The following is an 11,144-nucleotide window of genomic DNA, read 5'->3' as shown; positions in this document are numbered from 1 at the left end:
TTTTCCTCCCCTCCTCCTTCTCCTCTCCCCATCGCCCCCCTCCCCTACCTCCTTCCTCTCCCCACAGCACTTGTATATATTTCTACATATTTATTACTCTATTTATTTTATTTATACGCATGCACTGTATTTTATTAATGATGTGTAAATAGCTATAATTGTATTTATTCTGATAGTATTGACACCTGCCTACTTGTTTTGTTGTCTGTCTCCCCCTTCTAGACTGTGAGCCCATTGTTGGGTAGGGACTGTCTCTATATGTTGCCAATTTGTACTTCCCAAGCGCTTAGTACAGTGCTCTGCACACAGTAATCACTCAGTAAATACGATTGAATGAATGAATGTAGAGCACAGTAGTAAGTGCTTGGGAGAGTACACTAGAACTGGTGGACGTGATCCCTGCCCTCAAGCAGTTTACCATCTAGCAGAGGTGATAATCAATCAATCATATTTATTGAGCACTTAATATGTGCAGAGAGCTGTACTAAGCGATTAGGGGAGTAATAGTAATTGTAGTATTTGTTAAGTGCTTACTATTTCAGGCACTGTACAAAGTGCTGGGGTGGATGCAAGCAAATGAAGTTGGACACTGTCCCTGTTCCACATGGGGCTTCCAGTCTCAATCCCCATTTTACAGATGAGGTAACTGAGGCCCAGAGAAGTAAATGGACTTTCCAAAGGTCACACAGCAGACAAGTAGCAGGACTGGGAGTAAAACCTTCTGACTCTCTTGCCTCTGCTCTAACCACTACGCCAATACAACAGAGCAGGTAGACGAGTTTCCTGCCCACAGTGAGTTTACAGTCTGGGGGGGAGGCAGACATTTTTGTAAATAAATAAATTATAGTTATGTACACAGGTGCTGTGGGGAGAAAGACACTAAACTAAATTATAGGTAAGAGAAGGGACAGATTGTAAAGGTAGGTACATAAGTGTTACTGGGAGATTTGGGTGGAAGTGACACAGGTGTGAAAGTACGGGGGTGGAAATAAGGTGTGGAGATGAGAGATTAGTCAAGGAAGTCCTCCTGGAGGAGATATGATTTCAGAAGGGATTTGAAGATGGGGAAAGTGGTGGTCCGATGGGTGTGAAAGGGAAGGGAGTTCCTGGCAAGAGGGAAAGCTTGAGCAAGAGCTTGGCTATGAGAAAGGCAAGAATGAGGCACAGTGAGTAGGTTGGCATTAGAGGAGCAAAATGGGAGAGCAGTGGTCTGCTTGATGTGGAAGGGGAAGGAATTCCTGGCAAAAGGAAAAGCTTGAGCAAGAGGTTGGAAGAGAGATGAGAATGAGGCACAGCGAGTAGGTTGGCATTAGACGAGCTAAGTTGGCATTAGAGAAGTAGCATGGCTCAGTGGAAAGAGCATGGGCTTCGGAGTCAGAGGTCATGGGTTTGAATCCCGGCTCTGCCACATGTCTACTGTGTGACACTGGGCAAGTCACTTAACTCCTCTGAGCCTCAGTTACCTCATCTGTAAAATGGGGATTAAGACTGTGAGCCCCACTTGGGACAACCTGAACACCCTGTATCCCCCCCAGCACTTAGAACAGTGCTTTGCACACAGTAAGCACTTAACAAATGCTATTATTATTATTACTATTATTATTATTATTATGTGTGCAGGCTGGGGTGTAGTGGGAGAGGAGTGAGGATAAGTTGAGGGATAGAGTTGATTAGATGCCTTAGAGCAGATGGGGAGGAGTTTCTGCTTGATGTGGAGGGGAATGATGATGATGGTATTTGTTAAGCACTTACTATGTGCCAGGCACTGTACTAAGCGCTGGGCACTGGAAGTTTTGAAACCTGGGAGTCAGAGGATGTGGGTTCTAATCCCAGCTCTTCCACCTGTCCGCTGGGTGACCTTGGGCAAGTCACTTACCTTTTCTGTGCTTCATTTACCTCATCTGCAAAATGGGGATGAAGACCTTGATCCCCATGTGGGACGGGGACTTCATCCAAACTGATTAACTTGTCTCTACCTCAGGGCTTATAAAAGTGCTTGACACATAGTAAGCGCTTAACAAGTGCCATTATTAAAATTTTTATAATTATTTGGGGGAATGGGAAGATGGATGCAGAACGATATCTAGGTGTGTTCTAATGCAAGGTTTTCAATCAGATCCACCTTGCCAAACGGAAATGACTTGACAAAATCTTTCCAGGGACAGAGAGAAGAGAATTGCTGAAGGAGTTTGGCTCAGTTGGGCTAGTCAGTCTCCGGTCGTTTCCGGGTTCCTGAGCAAGAAACATATTGATCTGAAACAGAGTCTGGCATTCCACAGTTCCTTAATCAATCAACCAATCAATCAGTTGTATTTATTGAGCACACACTGTATGCAGAGCACTGCGCTTGGCTCTTGGGAGAGTATAATACAACAGAGTTGTTAGGCACGTTCCCTGCCCACAAGGAGCTTACATTAAGCAATTCCATGTGGATCTTTGGAATGTCTCTCCCAGCTCTGAATCCCTCAAACCCACCATGTATTCTCAGTTTAAGCCTGGATCACTGGATTGTAAGCCCCCTGAAGGCAGGGATCAGATCCACCAACTCTGTTGTATTGTACTCTCTCAGAAGTAGCATGGCTTAGTGGCTAGAGCCCGGGCCTGGAAGCCTAAGGTCACGTGTTCTAATCCTGGCTTTGCCACATACCTGTTGAATGACCTTGGGTGAGTCACCTCACTTCTCTGGGCCTCAGTTCCCTCATCTGTAAAATGGGGATGAGACTGTGAGCCCCAAGTGGGACAGGAGCTGTGTCCAAATCAATTTGCTTGTATCCACCCCTGTGCTTAGTACAGAGCCCTGACACATAGTAAGCACTTAGCAAATACCACTATTATTACTATTATTATTACTCTCCCAAGCACTTAGTACAGTGCTCTGCCATAGTAAATGTTCAGTAAATACCACTATGTGGGCAGACCTGTCCTCAGGCTGGGGATAGACTGAAGCTTGTCCTCTGGTCTGTGGGCAGGGAATGTGTCCATTTATAGTTATAGTGTACTCTCCGTAGCGCTTAGTACAGTACTCTGCACACAGTAGGTGCTCAATAAATTTGACTGACTGACTGTTCAGAGCCAATCTGACCTGTTCTTGACAGTATCTGCTACTGCACTTGAATTTGCTCCCTTTATTCACCTCTCCCTCAGTCCCACAGCACTTATGCACAAATCTGTAATTCATTTTATTTCTATTAATGGCTGCCTCTCTCTAACAATAATAATAATAACAAGAAAGGCATTTTTTAAGCGCTTACTGTGTGCAAAGCACTGTTCTAAGTGCTGAGGAGGATGCAAGGTGATCAGGTTGTCCCACGGGAGGCTCACAGTCTTAATCCTCATTTTACAGATGAGGTAACTGAGGCCCAGAGAAGTTGTGACTTGCCCAAGGTCACACAGCTGACAATTAGCAGAGCCGGAATTTGAACCCATGACCTCTGACTCCAAAGCCCGTGCTCTTTCCACTGAACCATGCTGCTTCTCCCAAGGTCATTGTGGGCAGGAAACTTGTCTACCAACTATGTCATATTGTACTCTCCCAAGCGCTTGGTACAATGCTGTGAACACAGTATGCACTTAGTAAATATGATTGATTGATTGATTGGTTACTGCCCTATTCAGTCCTCATCTCCAGAGACAGGAGGTGAGTCCAGATTCATTCACTCTTTCATCCATCCCACTGTGTTCCCTCTTTGTATCCGATAGACAATGACTCTCCCCTACTTCAAAGCCTTACTGAAGGCTCATCTCCTCCAAAAGACCTTCCCTGACTAATCCCTCTTTTCCTTTTCTCCCACTCCCTTCTGCATCATCCTGATTTGCACCTCCCCCCACCAGCGCCACAGCACTTATGTACATATCCATTATTAATTTACATTAATGTCCGTCTCCCCATCTAGACTGTAAGCTCATTGTGTGCAGGGAATGCTCGGCATACATTGTCACTTTACTTCTCTGTGCCTCAGTTACCTCATCTGTAAAATGGGGATGGAGACCATGAGCTCCATGTAGGACAGGGACTGTGTCCAACCCAATTAGCTCGAAGCTATCCAGTGCTTAGAACAGTGCTTGACACATAGTTGTTATTATCATTATTATTATTATTGTTATGGTACTACTACCAGAGGAGCAGAATTTTAGGCACAGAGTATGCTGGGAGCAGAGTCCCGGGAGCTATGACGGGGGACTGAGGCGGTGCAAGATCCTGGAGGAGTCACGCAGCCATCTGGTAAGGAAAGTGCAACTTCCTCATGGCAATCTTCTTTTCTTTCAGTTGGGCTAGCTTGTCCAGATTAGTCTATAGTTTTCTTGAGGACAGGGGACAAAAAACTCTCCTCTTGGTCCATCTCCAACTTGAACATCCTCTAAAACCTTGGAAAGGAAATTGGACTGAACCTCACTGTTTCTGTTTTCTCTTTTTCCTCCATCTCTTTGCTCAGCCTCTCTATCTTTCTTATTTTCCCACTCAATGCCATTCTCATTCACTCTCTCTTCTGCTTTTAATTACTGTCGACTTGTTTTGGAAAACGATTGTTCTGTCATAATGGATTTTCCAGGCTGGGCTCCGGGGTTGATTTCTAATGGTTTCTGAGTTCTTCCCTTTCTGTTTCTACTGAACTTAGTCACTGTGAGACATTCCAGACCGAAGGCCAAAAGACCAACAGGCAGCCTCAGAGCCCGCCTTCTTCTGTCACCAGGAGTTCAGAGAGAGGGATGGGGATTGTTTTTTCTCTGGGGTGAGGGGACTCTCAGGGATCAGATATTGGAAGGGGCAGGGACAACGGGAAGAAGTTGGAGCTGAGGTAGTACGATCTCTTGCATCATCAGAAGCCTCTGACCTAATGGTAAAGTGTAATAGGGTAATTTATTTATTACTTATCTATAATAATGTCTGTCTCCCTCTCTAGACTGCAATCTCATTGTAGGCAGGGAATGTGTCTTGTTTATTGTTCTATTGTACTCTCCTAAGGGCTTAGTACAGTGCTTTGCACACAGTAAGTGCTCAGTAAATATGATTGAATGAATGAATAGGGTGGAAGGCCTGATGTCTTCCCAGTGCGTCAATCAAATGGGTTAATCAACAGTATAATAATAATAATAATAATTGTGGTATTTGTTAAGTGCTTACTATGTGCCAAGCACTGTTCTAAGCACCTCTGCAGAGCTATGTACTAAACACTTGGCAGAGTACAACAGAGCTGGAACACAATTTCTGCCAATAAGGAGTTTATAATCCAACCAGAGGGAAAGTGGGGTGGGCCGGGAGGGGTCTGGATTAAATTTGGGGATCCCTCAAACAACACAAAGTTATCATTCCTCTCCATAGCCCTCCTGGAAGTGACCGCAGGGACCCACGGACTCCCTACCCTGGCGGTAAAATGGAAGAGTAGTTGCTGGGTTGGGTTGGGCTGGTTGGCCATGACCATGACCAAGACTAAGTCCCTCTCCCTGCAATTTTTCCTCTGCTCCCCTTCCCCTCCCCATTGCCCTGACCCACTCCCTTTCCTCTACCCCCTTCCTCACCCCACAGCACTTGTGTATATATGTACATATTTATAATTCTATTGATTTGCATTAATGATATGTCTATATCTATAATTCTTTTTATTTATAATGAGGCTACTGGTGCCTGTCTACTTGTTTTGATGTCTGTCTCCCTGCTTATAGACCATGAGCCTGTTGTGGGCAGGGATTGTCTCTATTTGTTGCTGACTTGTAATTCCCAAATGCTTAGTACAGTGCTCCGCACACAGTAAGCGCTGAGTAAATATGATTGAATGAATGAATGAACCAAGACCATGACAAAGACCATGACTAGAACTATGACCAGAACCAGGATCCGGACCCAGACCAGGACTGGGACAGTGGCCAGGGCTAAGTCCAGGACCTGAACTCAGACCAGGGTTGTGACAGTGAGCAGGACGAGGACCAGCACCCAAACCAAGACTCCTCTCCTCTCATGGCCACAAGAGCTGTTCATTGTGGTTGGGTTTGAGGCCTTAGAGGTTTTTTTGAGGGTGGGAGAAACGACCCAAATTCTCATCGAGGATCTTCCTCTGATTAGGAGGGTGGAGGGCGGCAGGTACCGCAGGATTCTGCTGCCACCGAGCTCTCAGAAAGACACTTTCCAGGGTTGTGGACCGACGTGCACTGAGGAGGGGATTTTCATGGCATAGGATCCATGGCCACCCCAGGGAGAGTGACTCCTCCCAAGCTGGCTACGGGGCTGACCGCAGTGGGAAGCAGGAGAATCAGGAGCCACAGGGCACGTAGCCAGGGGAGGGGCCGCCAGGAAAATTGGGAAAAATTCTCAACAGTGGAGATTTTATCTGGGAGAAGGCAGTGATTTTGTTCCTGCCTCAGGGCAATAGGATGACTGAAGCTATGCCCGAGTGGGCATAAGCCCAAGGTAGGGTAGGGAGGGGAAGAGGATAGGAAAAGATCTTGGTTTCCCTCTGAAATATAACAGATCAAAGGGAGAGTGAGGTCCACTGCTTTTACCTCTCTCCCTGGTGTGGTTGTTCTTTGTGTGTGTGTGTGTGTGGTATCTGTTAAACACTTACTATGTGCCAGGCACAGTATTAAATACTGGGGTAGATACAAGTTAATCAAGTTGGACACAGTCCATGTCCCACATGAGGCTACCAGTCTTCATCCCCATTTTACAGATAAGGAAACCAAGGCATCGAGCAGTGAAGTGACTTGCCCAAGGTCACACAGCAGACAAGCGGCTGAGTCAGGATTAGAACCTAGGTCCTTCTGATACCCAGGTCCATGCTTTATCCATTAGGCCATGCTGCTTCTGTCCTCTACCGGGTTGCTGTTGGCAATGCTGACTTTTAACACTGAGCTAGGAAGAATTTGCAAAGCATCAGTCAATCAAGAAATCAATGACATTTATTGAGTCTCCTCTAAACTGTAAGCCCATTGTGGGCAGGGAACGGGCCTAACAACTTACTCTGTTGTATTCTCCCAAGTGCTTAGTCCAGTGCTCTGCACACAGAAAGCCCTCAATAAATATGTGTATATATGTGCATATTTATCATTCTGCTATTTAATTAATGATGTGTATATATCTTTAATTTAATTTATTTATAGTAATGCTATTGATGCCTGTCTACTTGCTTTGTTTTGTTGTCTGTCTCCCCGCTTGTAGACTGTGAGTCCGTTGTTGGGGATGGACTGTCTCTGTTGCCGAATTGTACTTTCCAAGTGCTTAGTACAGTGCTGTGCACACAGTAAGCTCTCAATAAAAACAATTGAATTGAATGAATAAAAATGATTGATTGACTGAGTGCTTACTGTGTGCAGGGAACTGGACTAAGCTCTTGGGGGACAACAATACAATCGAACTGGTAGACACGAACCCAATATAATGAGTCTTAAAGTTTATCTCCAACTGACTGAATCACAATCCCAGCTCTTTGTCACTTATCCCCAGAGACCTTCTCTGATAGTGTGGCTGATTATGACGATGTTCAGTTAATAATATCTGTTAAGCGTTTACTAGATGCCAACCAACGTACTAAGCTCCGGGGTGGATGCAAGCAAATCGAGTTGGACACAGTTCCTGTCCCATGTGGGGCTCACAATCTCAATCCCCATTTTACAGATGAGATACTGAGGCCCAGAGAAGTGAAGTGACTTGCCCAGGGTCACACTGTCGACAAGTGGTGGAGCCGGGATTAGAACTCATGACTGTCTGAATCCCAAGGCTTTGCTCTATCCACTCCACCATACTCCTTCTCAAATAGTCTCAAAGTGCTTACTGCTTCTGGCCTGGAAGTTGTGGAACATCGGTTCCAATCCTGACTCGGCTGGCTGTGTGACCTTGGGCAAGTTTCTTAACTCCTCGGTGCCTCAGTTTCTTCACCTGTAAAATGGGGATGTACCTTTTCTCCGTCCCTTTAGACTGTGAGCCCCATGTGGGACTGGGACTGTGTCCAACCTGATTAGCTTATATCTATCCCGCCGCTTCATATAGCACTTGGCACATTGTAAGCACTTAACAAAAACCATTAAAAAAACCCTCCAAATCAAAAAAACCCATAGAAAGTTCTTAACGAATAGCACAGTGATGATCATCATCATCATCAATCATATTTATTGAGTGCTTACTGTGTGCAGAGCACTGTACTAAGCGCTTGGGAAGTACAAATTGGCAACATATAGAGACAGGCCCTACCCAACAGTGGGCTCACAGTCTAAAAGGGGGAGACATAGAACAAAACCAAGCATACTAACAAAATAAAATAAATAGAATAGATATGTACAAGTAAAATAAATAAATAAATAAATAAATAGAGTAATAAATATGTACAAACATATATACATATACTCAGTCTCAGTACAAAACCAGTTCAAAAGACCTGACATTTGCCTCAAGCCATCACTGCAGGTGCCAATTTCAATTTTTACGAACATGCCCATGGCCTGAGATCTTGTAAACCCTGGCCAGGCTCCTTCCTGGCCCTGAGCCGGAGTCTTGTGGACATCTGCATCGTTGTTTGCACGCACCAGATAAGAGTTTGCTGGATAATAACTGTGTGCGGTTTTTCTTTTTTTTTATTTAGGCCCAGAGGGAGATGCAGGCAGAGAGAGCGGCGTGGCGTGTGACAGCCATGCTTGCCAAGATTTAATGGGCCCCAAGCTTTGGTTCTGTCAACCAACCCTGATGTTGAACATGACAGGTTATTTATAAATGCCCGTGGAGATCAATGCATTTCAACTGCAGCGTACTGCACATTAGCATTTCTGTCACCGTCGATCAAGAAATGAAACAACGCGCTGGGGAACTCCTCCTTTGTTGTTCCGGGACTGGAGGATGGCGGTGTGACTAATTGAAGGTTTGATTTCTCAAGGATGTGTTGTGTCATCTGCTTCTTCTGGGGACTGCTGGTATTCTGAAGTCTAGATGGAGGAGAAGCAGCATGGCCTAGTGGGTAGAGCACAACCCTGGGAATCAGAAGGACCTGGGTTCTAATCCCAGCTCCACCACGTTTCAGCTGTGTGACCGTGGGCAAGCCACTTCACTTCTCTGGGTCTCGATTACCTCATCTGTAAAATGAGGATTCAGAGTGTGAGCCCCATGTGGGACATCATCATCATCAATCGTATTTATTGAGCGCTTACTATGTGCAGAGCACTGTACTAAGCACTTGGGAAGTACAAATTGGCAACATATAGAGACAGTCCCTACCCAACAGTGGGCTCACAGTCTAAAAGGGGGAGACAGAGAACAAAACCAAACATACTAACAAAATAAAATAAATAGAATAGATATGTACAAGTAAAATAAATAAATAAATAAATAGAGTAATAAATATGTACAAACGTATATACATATATACAGGTTCTGTGGGGAAGGGAAGGAGGTAAGATGGGGCGGATGGAGAGGGGGACGAGGGGGAGAGGAAGGAAGGGGCTCAGTTTGGGAAGGGACTGTGTCCAACCTGATTAACTTGTATCTATCCCAGTGCATAGAACAGTGCTTGGCACATAGTAAGCACTTAATAAGTACCATAATAATAATAATTATTATTATTATGAGGCCTTTTCCAAACCGTGTCTATGGCACCCAAGCTGGAGAATGCAACCAGGCCTAGTGGAAAGAACCCGGCAGTCACGGGACTGGGGTTTTCATATTTGCTCGGCCACTCCCCTGCTGTGTGACCTTGGGCAAGTTATTCAGCTTCTTTGGCCTTCGGTTTCCTGTAAAATCTGTAAAATGAGGCTTCAGTACTCCATGTGAGGCTATGTCTGATCTGATCTGATTGTGTCATATCTAGCCCAGTGCTTGGCACGGAGGTAAGGGCTTTACAAATATTATTATTATTGTTGTCATTATTATTATTATAATGCAGGAACTGTGATGTCCGCCTAGCTCAGAAAGAAATTGGATTTCCATTTATTTTACTACAAAGGGCAGTCAGACTGTTTCAAAAAAGAGAGAGAGGGAAGGCCAGTGAATTAGCTGTTCTTTTTTTGTGGTATTTCCCAAGAGCTTACTATCAGTCAAATAATCAATCATATTTATTGAGCGCTTACCATGTGCCAAGTACTGTACTAAGCAAGTACTGTACTAATTTCTGAGGTAGATAGAAGAAGGTAATCAGGTCAGACAAACTCCCACGTGTGGGGCTCACAGTCTAAGTAAGAGGGAGTAGGGCGTAACCCTCATTTTACAGAGACTTTAAATAACTTGTCCAAGATCACACAGTTGACAAGCAACGAACCCGGAATTAGAACCCAGGTCATCTGACTCCCACCGTGCCTGTGCTCTTTCCACTAGGCCATGCTGCTTTCCAAAAGGTTCTTTGCAAGGTTGTTTAAGACTGGGAAACTCAGAACAAATGTCCCTGCCGGAGTTACATTTAAATGACAGGCCTGGGAAAGTTGAAACGTGGCACTTGTTCTTTTAGAGTGGACAGATTAAGCAAGCCAACATGGGACTCTTATCACCATTGTGGGAAGGTGCTCATAGGAGCAGCTGAATGATTCTTTCACTCAATCGTATTTATGGAGCGCTTACTGGGTGCAGAGCACTGTACTAAACGCTTGGGAGACTGCAATATAACAACGAACAGGTACATTCCCTGCCCACAGCGAGCTTACAGTCTAGAGGGGGATGATGATGACATATAAATGTGTGTTTCCTTAGTGTGGCTCTCACCAAGGAACTCTCAGTGAGTCTAGCCATAGTGTTCTCTTGGGCTCCTACTTCACCTCACTACTCTCTTACTACATTCCAGCCCACACACTTTGCTCCTCTAATGCTAACCTCCTCATTGTACCTCTATCTTCTCTAACTCATCGCCGACCTCTCCCCCACATCCTGCCCCTGGCCTGGAACACCCTCCCTCCTTAAATCTGACAGACAATTACTCTTCCCGCCTTCAAAGCCTTATTGAAGGCACATCTCTTCCAAGAGGCCTTCCCTGACCAAACCCTCATTTCTTTTTCTCTCTCACTCCCTTCCAACATAGTAATAATAATGATGATGGCATTTATTAAGCGCTTACTATGTGCAAAGCACTGTTCTAAGCTCTGGGGAGGTTAAGTCTTAATCCCCATTTTACAGATGAGGGACCTGAGGCACAGAGAAGTTGTCACACAGCTGACCATTGGCAGAGCCGGGATTTGAACCCATG

Source organism: Tachyglossus aculeatus, chromosome 10 (assembly GCF_015852505.1).
Source record: "Tachyglossus aculeatus isolate mTacAcu1 chromosome 10, mTacAcu1.pri, whole genome shotgun sequence".
Lineage (NCBI taxonomy): Eukaryota > Metazoa > Chordata > Mammalia > Monotremata > Tachyglossidae > Tachyglossus > Tachyglossus aculeatus.
This window is presented reverse-complemented; position numbering follows the sequence as displayed.